At 34.6% G+C, this 12,189-nt stretch overlaps 1 protein-coding gene across 8 annotated transcripts in view; it reads right to left on the reverse strand.

Annotated features, from left to right (window-relative positions):
• Positions 1–12,189, reverse strand: part of LOC116425485 (CUGBP Elav-like family member 1-A) — a 495,366-nt gene that overhangs the window by 426,019 nt on the left and 57,158 nt on the right. The window lies entirely within an intron of this gene.

Here is a 12,189-nt window from a genome sequence, read left to right on the forward strand (position 1 = left end):
AATGAGTTGCTGGTATCCTTTCTTGTTGTTGTTTCTTGGAATTTTTTGTGTCGGTCTCTGAGACATATAAGTTTCTTTAGGTCACATATGGCGATCTTTAGGTCACATATGACGATAGTAGTCGTGTCTCTACGACGATAATGGCCTTCGTAAATTATTAATGTTGTTCTTTTTGTGCAATGGAGAATCGTTTATCATGTTATAAATTTATACGCTCTAATTTGTTATCGGAAAATGTTCAAGCTGGAAAATTGGAAATAATGAGATTGAAGGCGGAATTATATGGGACATCTTACGTGTCACGAATGTTCTCTTAATTGTCAAAGATTGAAAGAGATTGTTGTAACATTATAATGCACTGATATTCTATCAGTAAATTATTTAATTCAAGTGAAATTATCAGTGTCAATTTATACTTGTCCATAATTTAAAAGAATGCAGCAAAAGGTGCAATCCAAAAGTCCAAAGAAAATTTATATTGAACGCATTAGCTATATTAGATTAAAGGATAGTCCCATTGGAATTTTCACGGTTTTCTCGTCGAAGAGCACGCCAATTAGCAAAGCTCCAAGGAACATTTTCTAAAGAAATGTAGCACGAAAGGTATTTGGAACGACAGGACGCAACGAATTCGGCTAAAAGCCGGATACACGAGGAAGGTAAGGTATGTTTTGTGTAAATATTTCTTCGCAAGCAACATACCGACCGAGGAGGCAAAGACACGGGGCGACTCTCCGAGATTAGATAACAGTTGGAACGTTTTGTACCATCGTCTTACACAACCGTCGGGCGTCCTCGAGACGAGATGCTAGATCGACGACGACGACGATGACGACGACGACGATGACGACGACGACGACGACGACGACGACGACGACGCGCGAGCGCGAACCGGATGAAACGGTATGAAAGGTATTTGACGTTTATTGCATAAGCAAATACACGACAATACGCCCGATAGATGCTAAACCAGCACTAGAAGACGTTAAATAGTGTCGCGGACACGCTACGCGTGAATTGCGGTTTCCGTGTCCGCAGCGTGAGCAAATGAAGAGTGTTTCTTCCCACTATACAAATTACACTCGATATTATGATAACGCTGATAACGGAAAATAAAAACGGCGAATTATGTCTTGTGTTCTGCTTTCATTTCCCTTTTTCTCCTTTTTTGTTAATAAAGGTAGGTTATCATGATTACTCCATGGAACAGCTAACGTTTAAACAAACGCGAAGAGAATCCTCTTTTGCATATTTTCATTGGTTCAAGCAGTGTACACTCAGTTTGCTGTAGCGTTAACATAAGCAGTTATTGTTGAGATGCAAATGTGCGTAAATAAAGTATTGGACAACTTTGAAGTAAAACTACTTAGTATTGGGAAAATTAGTTGTTTTGCTTGTTTTAATATTTGATATCTTTACTTAATTGGATATCCTTATTCCCTGAGTTCTAATTAAACTTATGACGTGGCTACTGACTATATTGATCAGAGGAACCTCTTCAGTACAAGGATTTAAAAAATTGGATCTTTTTTGTATCTTCGTGCAGTACGATATATCAAAGTTAGAATCCTGTGTAACTTAAATGAATTCGTAAAATTAACATAGAAATAATAGAGTGTTAATGAGAATAACAATTTTTAGGAAATTTCTTCACTGGTTCAAAACGATTGTACATTTTTCAAAATTATTATTTTAGTTAGCTATGTGCACGTTGCTCACTTTATGCAATTATTATAATCTCTGCATTCAATAGATAATACTCTTTTAAATATATAAATAACCCTGTTAAATAATTCTCTATACTATACTTTAATGTGTGACAAAATGTAGAAGACAATAAAAAATGGATACGCAAGATCAATTTAATTATCGATATGATTATAAATTATGCTGCGTTGCAGTTCGGGAGCAAAGAGTTTGCAAGATCCCTTGGCCATCCCATAAATCCCATTTTACAGCGTTCCGTGATCGATTCGATCCCGCCGGAAGCTGGTAACCACATATATCAGAGAAAGTTGCGTCAGGTGCAAGCAAGTGTCAAATATAAGCCTCGATGCGATAAGGGCGAAAAAACCAAGTACAGCTTTTCGTGAGAATACTGATGTACACAGTGCTTCTTAATTCTTTGCACTTGATAATATTTTTCATTATAAATATTCACTGTTTTCTGATGAAACATCGATAATAATATTTGCAACTAACGTAAAGAAAAATCTTGCATAAATTACGAGACAGAACTATTTCCTTTCAATGTTTCCTATGCTACACATTATGCAAAATTTAATAATGAATTTTAAATGTAATCATTTGGTTGTGTTGAATCAAATGGATATCAAGGTGTCAGAGTAAAATCGACCACTGTAGACCAGATGTTTCATTGTTTCAACATAACATCAATTGTCACTAATTTTGAACTGACCGATTCAACTGCTGCTCAAGAATGATAAACTATAATTAACTGCAGACCAAGAACATACTACATGTATTTTATTATTTCATAACTTAATTAATCTATTTACGGCACAATTTGGTGCAACCAGTTATCATAAACTGATAAAGAATACATGTCAAATTTTTCTAAAATTGTGTCAGATACATGTGACACTGATAGCGAGAGTGTTAAAGCCGAATGTTTGTTAAGCATACACCATTTAAATCATGTTACATAATTTTTTTAACACTATCTGACTTAACCCTTTGCGGACAAAGAATTTTTATTTGAAGCGGTTCTGTATTAAACAAAATGTTAAGAACCACTGGTGTAGACTTTAGATTGGGTTGGCGCTACGTAGTTAAGCAACAGCAGCTGTTTACCAGTGCGGAACAACCATTTGCAATTCGACAAAGATGTATTGTTCAGCCGAGGAATCCATTTAACTTAGCTGGAGGCTCCTATTTACACGGTATAACTCAACATTATGTTGCAAACTTCTTGCGGCACCTGCGACGTTGAATTTCACTTCCGAAAATTGTAATCGCTACGGTGGCTTCTACTTTTGACACGCGCTAAGTGACTACCTACTTCTTAATAGTCAGTGGTTACACACAATTTGAGCGTAATTCCTGGACTCAGGAATTTTAAGTAACTTTCAGCGTGTAATAATCTTTAACGAATCGTGAAATGAAAGACTGAATGGTATTAAATACTGTATAATTTTATTCTCAATTCGCCGAATTTATTTACGAAGGAAATGGAGTTTTATTTAATTCTAGTTTATTGGTATTTATCTGTAAATTCAATTTGCATAGTTTTATACTTGTGGTAACTATAAATGGAAATGTACCATTTTCAATATGCTATGCAAAAATAACTTATTTACTTGTAAAAAGTATTTAGAATAGTATCAGTCGAATAATATTATGAAGTTTATATAATTAATATAAACTATTATTCCCAAAATAAGCAAACATAATAATGAAATATTTTAATAATATAAAAAATTAATTCAATGACAAAAGAATTAATTAAAACTAATTCGTATGTTTAATTTACGAAATTTCATGAAATTAATTCATCCTTATTTTAAATCATTTGCAATTTGGAATCATGATTCCTTGTGCCTGTATTCCTAGTTATAAACACACTTATTATCAGATGCATATTTCTTGTCTGACAATAATACTTCAATTATATGCTCATAGAAGATTATTCGAGAGTAAAATTTCCTCTGCTTGCAATATATTCAAAGGTTATATACTTAAGGTTACATACTCTTCTTGTGGAATATTTTAGCCAAGTTTCATTCGGAAATTCCCATTAATAACGAAGTTACGGCCGTTTAAAGCCGGCAGGTCAGGGTCAGTTGGCGTGCCGCTGATGAAGTGGATTATATGGATCTTCCAAAACATGCACTTGTTGCAATAAAAGTAATTTATGAAGATATCAGGGAGGTTAGGGTATTATAACGCAGTGTTAGCAGGTTAGATCACGTAGAGAAACAATGAAAGAATAAATATTGTTATTTGGAGAATTGCCCCAAACGTGTCTCACGATAGCGCCACTATCACGGATATCGCTGTGTACGCAGCAACATGTGCATTCAATGAGGAATCAACAGCATCAGTGAAGATAATGAACGCATTAAACTTATTAACTGGTCCTAAAGCGTATCATTATGCAACCGTTGTCATTGCTCAACTATTGCGTGCTTCTACTCGTGCACTGGAGGAAAACTTAAAAAGTAGTAAAAATTGATAAAAATAAAATATGAACAAAAGATTGCTACATGGCCTCTAAATATTGTGTATTCTATCATTTTACTATTCACTTGAACTTTGAAATTGAAATGCGTTCTTGAAACAATGTTGTCAAATTAACACTGAATAGATCTCGGAATTTACTGTGCCGATTTAGAGAAAACTGTAAAGAATTTTCCGCATAAAGTTATCTACTCTTTGTTCAACCATGTTTTCCTATTCATCCTGATTATTTATTAGAATGCAGAAAGTGGAAGTTTTCGACTAAAAGTTCAGTTAAGTCAGTAACTGAAATGTCGATAACCTTATGAAAAAATAAAACTCTTTAATTTGAATCTATAGAATGTAATGTAAATGAAATATTTTGATTATATTTTCAAACGACGATTTTTCGCCATATAACAATGGCGAAGATTAGAACAATTAACAATCAACATCTAAACATTTTGAATTTCATATTTCCGTTTAATCGTGCGTCAAATTACCCGTTTCATAATATTAACCTGTTAACCGTGGAATTTAATTTCAATGATCTCTGATAATGCTCGCAATGAAATGAAATAATGAAGCGCATATTCGTCAAATGCACCTGTAATATATTCTAATGAAAAGCAAAAGCAAGACAAAAAAAGAATGACAAGTTTATTTGAAAAAATAAATAATTTATGGTTGAATGAATCAGCATCAGTTTGATTTTAATATGACGTGTATACTCGTCGAACGCAGTTAACTGGTTAATACCCTACCTTGTACAATGAAAATTCATTATCGATATCATCGCGCTACATTAAATTAGTACGTATTTTCAAATAAAAACGCAGATCCACATACAACCCATCGATTGAAATCGACGACCGCTTCAAGTATCATTGTTTAGACGCAAAACGCGATAAGCCTGATTAGCGTATCCGCGAAAGGTGGCAAGTTTGTCGATAGAATACTAATTACGGCGCGGAGCCATAATCGAAACGCCACACGGCCGGCAGCATCGTTGCTCGTTGAATACCCCTTTAGCGTGGCTGCAGGTGCGTCGTGTCATTCATCCGCTCGATATTCGCGGTCGTTATTAGCAAAATTGCCTGAGCTAATTGGCTAATTAGTGATTAGCGATGTAGGTAGACTACCGGCGATTCGTTCGGATGCGTTGATGAATTACTGTTTTCGGTTTACTGTGCCTCGTACAATTATACTCGGCTCGTCTCTCCCCAGTTCACAGTCATCGACTGAAAGATTCACCCTTCGAAGCATATCATTTCACGCGTGGAGCACTGTTGCAACCAATAGCGATATTTAACCGTCACGAACCTTTTCTAGTCTAAAGAAAAGAGGAAAGAACAGGGAAAACACACAACGAACCGCGATAAGGAACAAACATAATGTAAAGACAACATAAAATTCGAAAAGGAATAAAAAGAAATCTTATCATTTAGGAAAATGAAGAATCTTATCATTTAAAGAAATGATATTTTGAACAAAAATTAATAAGAAAGCGAACAAATTCGTATTCCATACTATACGACCTAGTATGGGTTAATTATAAATTTAACGAAACATTCATAAAATAAAAGGAGAAATTTTGAAAAATCGGTGTAAAATAATAAATTCACGGATAAATTTTGTTAAGGACAGGATATTCGTAAGTATTACAGAACCAAATAAACGTGATGCACGCGGTCATGCGAACGCACGTTCTGCGCCGCGACTCGGCCGTGTATTACCGCCGCATCCCAATGATACCCGTTGATCATTCGAACAGCCGCCGCCGCTGGGGTGTAATAGGTGAATACGGTACGCGATATCGTGGTCGGCCGAGCTCGTTGCTAATTCCGCGGTAAACGGTTCTATGTATTTTTCGAATAGACCGGCTGCCCGGTGAGTAAGCTTACATCGAAAAACGTTCGATAATGGATAGGCCAGGACTAATTAATTACTGATTAACGCTAGAATTACCAGATGGATCAAAATGATCCATTCCCGATTTCTTCTTTTAGTATTATTGAAAAGGCCCAGATACTTGTCTCAGAAATGATTGCGAAATCTAATTTAGTAATACCTAAATTGATATGTAAGCCAATTATTAATAACTACATACTTGTGGCTCTCACGAAGAAATGTTCAAAAGTCAGTTTGAGTACTCAGTAGTTCTAGTGTTAACATCGAAGGGAATCAACGCAGATGAATCGTTATTCAGGTCCAATTTCAGTCGCGTATTATATATATATAATTATATATATATAATTAGAAATATTTAACATATTAATAAACGTATCTCTCATTATGAAATACTCGTTTCTTTTTCAGTTTATATAATTACAACAGGGAACAATAAATCGGTTTCAAGTTTTTCTGTAACATGCGTTCATTTAACTCTTTACTACCGTGGCGAATTTCAAGACAACTGAATTTTTGTTCCATAGATAGTAAAATTTTGACATTTCTCACGTAACCAAGTATTGGAGTCTGCTTAATATATAGGCATGTTAAAATGTTAAAATTTGATTTCTACAGAATGCAATATTATCATTTGATGACAAAATTAATAATCTCTGAGACTCTAATTCGGTAGTTCATAATTCGACAGATGTCTAAGGAATGTTAAGTTAGATTTATTAAGTATAATTTATATGGTCATAAACCTTGATTCGTGTACTTTAACTTGGGATACTGTCAATTAAGAAATTGTATATAATTTATTACAGAAAAAAGAACATTACTTTATTGGCTAAAACATTCCGTTCATACAGATGGGCGGACACTTTTTTGAGTAACTATATCCGGTTGCATTTCAATCACGCCCACATTCGTCGACTGGCATTCGGACGAAGTGGTGCTTTGGACCATGTTAACGAGAGCTGAAGAAAAACTGTCGATAACGTTAATGCCATTCAATGGGTTGGCCCCTGTGTAATGGGAGTAGCTTGATAAATCCGCGATGTAAAGCGAACACTTTCACGTATTTACCAATTTTCAACCGATAAGAACCGGATACGCGTTATTGTTACTCAGATTACTGCGCACTGAAAAGGGACCGACCAACGTGAAAGTGTGAAAGTTTATATTCAATATTTTACATTACATATTTATATTAAATATTACGTAATTGTATGTATTTAACCTTAATTTTAACCTGAACTAGTTGGTTATTGGTACATTTACCTGAACTGACTAGGAATATTAAATGTATCTTTTTATTATATTAATTAAGGGTGGGACTAGCTATTAATATGGGGATGAGAAACGTATTTGAGTAAGTGTCTTGAAATCTACTGGAGCTAGAAGAATGACGTGAAACTTATTTTTGATAATGAAATATTGAGTTCGTAAGAAAATCTTATACTATTTTCTTTTCAATGTAGCATTTCTACTGAGAAATACGAATAAATGTTGCACACTGAAACATGGTAAATAGTTAACGAAGAAAGTTTAATAAAGTTTAATGAAATGAAATTTGTCTTCGAACTTCCTTAATAACTGGGATAAGATACGTTGAATAATCTGATACTATTACGTTTATACTAAAATGAAGTACAGAGAGTTCCCTGTACTTATCTAAATGTAACGACACCTACGTGTCAAACAGATTTCCAACAAAATAATCATACTCTTATTATAATCCAAATACTTGTTAGTTTCAACAAAAGCATAAAAGTCTTCGAAAGTTAAACCACAAGCGAAACAATTTCTAATGAGTACAACAAACTTAGCACAAACTCGAAAGGCGTGCTCGGATTGGTCGTGCATGATCCACAAACCCCTTCAGTGTGTTCCACAAACCGCTGGGAGTAAACACTGAGACAATTAGATGCCCTGCTCCTCTAGTTACACATCAACGAACCTGAAACATGAACTATAGAGGCAACTTCTATACTCCCAGTGATTGCAACTATCAAACTACACTAGTAAACCACGAAGTAGGAGGTCAGCAACTGCCGGGTCGAAGTTTCAAATCGAATTCTCCGAAACGGTAAGAATTGATAGTCGATAATAATTAATCGCCGGTAGATTTCAACTCTCACGCCGCCTGTTGTTGGCTATTACAAAATTCCACTATAAACCGTAGAAAGATTGAGGTATATACAGTGGCTTTTAATTCTCAGAGGGTAACCATTTTTGACAAGTTCTTGAGGAACAATGTCTTGGAATACTTAAATCGTTGCTTAATAATAATTCTAGATACTTTCTGAAATGTACTTTTACATCGATCTTATTACTAAGTTTGATATAATCAATTGACAACTTAGCCATTAACAATCTAGTACCTATACTGACGTACCATAACTAATAAGTAGTGTCCAACAGACAAAACACTGAAAATTCTTAACATTACACTACCATAAACTGAATAATTTATTATTATCATATTACAAGAGTCACAAATATTACTATCTATTTAAAAGAACAATTTGTACAAATCAATCAATTAAGAATTAAGGAATCAATCAATTTAAGTTAGGTTAACTCAATAAGTGTAAAACTGAACTATTCAGAAAATCGTCAATACGGACAATATAGACCCAAGCATCGCCACTCGTGGGTTAAGACATTATCGACAGATGTCGAATCTTCCCGGATAGATTTAGTTCTGCAGCGCGATGTAAAGCTAAACGTTAATCAATATAGTGGCCGGAGTTTTCAAAGGGAGCAAGCGGGAGCAAGGCGAAGTGGTCCCGGTCGTCGAGGAAACAGAACCGACTTGGTCGTTCGCAAAATCAAAGAAAACTCAGTGAATAAACAGCGAATGGTGCTCCTCGGAGGATTGGACGGATTTATCTGTGAGGACAGCGAGCAACCATCGCACGGTCAGGGAGACCTCTTGCAGCCTCTCTCATGGAAGGTCTCCAATCATGAGATTGCTCAATTGTAGCTACGTTTTTATCCCGCCCCCTTGCCCGAATCCCTGTTGCTTCCTTGTCGTCGTCCGACTTTTCCATTACTCGACTGGCCGGAAAAACGAAGCGACATTAAAAAGCGCGACTATACGGCTTCCGGCTCAGTCCCGGTTAATAAGACATTAGTTTACGGACGGCACGTGACAGATCTTTTGGCGATTCTGAGACAGCGATACGAAGAATATGTTGCATTTCGAGAAGAAACACACCGGAACTTCGGAAGAAGTTGGAAATTTGGAGGTTATAGTTTGAATTGTAGTATAAAATGAAAGGAGAATAGGAATTTTAAGAAATCTTTTTGGGAGAGGAGACTTACCTTTTTTTGGTAATCTTTGGAATTTTATTGAAAATACATGGATTCATTATTTTTTATTTATATAAGTTACTATGTTTGTACTGAGACAAATGAGAATCAGCTTTTAGTACGATGTTACTTTAATGTTGTGACGATGAACTCGTCTTAATACTAATTACTATATTATATTGTGAAAAGCAGATATTATTGCCAATAAAAATAATGATGATTTTGAAATCACATTCGAAATAATTTTAGGATGATTTCTTTGTTATACATAGACTTCTTTTAGTAATTTTCTTTTTTATTCAATAGAAACAAAAATAATTTAAATATAAAATTCATATGGGATATCTAAATATAATAATACAGGCGTTTAAAAGGACGAATCGATCAAGCGAGAAATGTTCGAGAAAAATGTGGGACAAGGTTGAAAAACTAAGTTCCCAGGAAAACTCGTTTAAAGTTCTGCAAGCGATTTTAAGACAGACAGTTAGGAATTTATGGCACTTACTCTAATTTGCTATCCCAAGGGACCTTTCCTCTTCATGAAAGAACCAAGAAAAAAAGACTAAGGACGCTATAACTATATTCTTTGTTTACGAGAATTTCATCACCCTTATTCTCAGCTTTTTTCCTCACACGATAGTAAAACTAGTATCAGCTTCTGCCGTATACCGATTACCCTTAAAAGTTCGTTTCTCAGCTTCTCGTGTATGCGCGCATTTTTCTTCGCTACCTTTACAGGTACGATGCATAAACCATAACGTATATTCTGTTAGGATGTTGCACAAGGATTCTTTGGTTCCAGAAAACCCAGTCACTTTCAGGCATAAACATTGTATACCGTCTTAACCCATTTATATTATTTTATTTTGTAAATGAATAAAAATGTTATGAATTTTAAGAATTTTAAAAATATTATAAGTTTTAGAAATGCATAAAAATATTAGGAATTTTAGAAATCCATAAAAATATTATGAATTTTAGAAATTGATAAATATAAAATTTATAACATCTTTATAAATTTATAAAAGTATATCTGTGATTAATTAAATTATATAAAAATGTACAATAAAATGCAATAAGAATATACATCTAATAAAAATTTGCCTTTCTAACAAATTGCGTTCTATTAACCGAGAAATTCTCCAATGGATCCCTTTAACGTAAATTATCATATGAACTAAGCATTCTGTAACACGGCCAAAGTCACCGAGTTCGATAATGAGATACACACACATATCTGACGTTCAGTTGTATTATAGCAAACGTTGTTACGCAAACACGTATTCCCCAGATGCATACAGAGTGCGTCAATGAGAACTGCCATTTAAAATAACCTGTTGCGTATTGATTTGATAAAAAAAAACTGTTTTACATTATAATACAACATACATCGGGACTAAAGTTAATAAATGATTCCATTTAAAAAACTCAAGATCGCTTTGATGTCTCAGAAAATGTGAAACATGAAATGAAATAAGCTTTCTTGAATCTAATATATCTTTTACGAAATAATATTTAATAATTTAAAACACAATTATTGTAACACCAAATATTACATTAATTGACAGCACAATCTACTTCTACCTTTCTTTTTGAAAGAGAAGTTGGAAGCACTAATTTAAAGTTTATTCCACTTTAAATGTGATCCTTTGCATCTCATACACGGGCGGTTGACATTTTTAAACGTCCTCGGCACAGGTTGGAAGTCGCTATCTCGTGAATTCCTGAAAAACAATGCCCATTCGTTCTTTCGCTTGTCCTTTCCTTCGCTTGCGGAGGAATTACACAGTACTTACTTCCCCTTTGAAAGAAACAAGACGAAAGAATTAGCAGACATGGGCACTGAGAACTGAAAGGACTCTTTGGTAGCGTCCTGACACCGTCGACGCAGTATAGCCGGCTGTTTCTGAAGAGGAAACATTTTGAAGCTAAACGACTATTCATATCGCTTAACCGACCGTTCAAGCAGCGTGAAATAATTAACCCCGCAGTAAAAGAATAAACAAGAATGTTAGTTTACATCTTGCGGTTAATTATTCCCCCGTGCAGTGGCGTCTTTGACAAATGCTGGGCGTAGATGAAATTGTACGACTCGATTTATTTCGTTTACCACTTCGTTCATTCACCATTCATATTTCTCATGTCTTTCGTTCGTTATGCAAATTCGCGGAACCCGCAATCCAGTTATGAATTTATAATTCTAAAAAGTACGCGCGCTTCAGGATTTAATTACTGAACAACTCTTGTTTGGGAAACTTGTGCTTAGAAATGTAATTATTTGCACGCGTAATCTCGCTAACAATGTACTGGGGAAACTTGTGCTCTAATCACGAGGAATATGTTAAGGTGGAATGGGTGAAAATGTTTGCTTATTAACATTTTTATCAACTAGGTACTGAATGTACCGTCTATATTATTAACTGTAGATAATTTAGATATGAACACACTTTATAAGTATACAGAGAAATACAAAATTTACTCATCAACTACATTGACTACCTACCAAATCTATAAAAAAGCACTACCCATATTCCCTTATCCCTATCACCGCTAACAAATTAACCTTCGGTTCATATAAAAATAACACAAACATCAACATTAAATATAGAATAAATCATCTACTAAAAAGAATGAAAAAAATATTCTCTAAAATAACGTTAACTATTAAAACCTCATTCAAAGCTACAAAAAGAAACTAACTAACAAAACGATCCAAAAACCCTACAATGCAGTCCTTCAGCCATTAGACAACTCACTAAAGATTCCCCAAGAATCTCCCATGTCCAACAAGAAAAACAA

This window comes from Nomia melanderi, chromosome 4 (assembly GCF_051020985.1).
Source record: "Nomia melanderi isolate GNS246 chromosome 4, iyNomMela1, whole genome shotgun sequence".
Lineage (NCBI taxonomy): Eukaryota > Metazoa > Arthropoda > Insecta > Hymenoptera > Halictidae > Nomia > Nomia melanderi.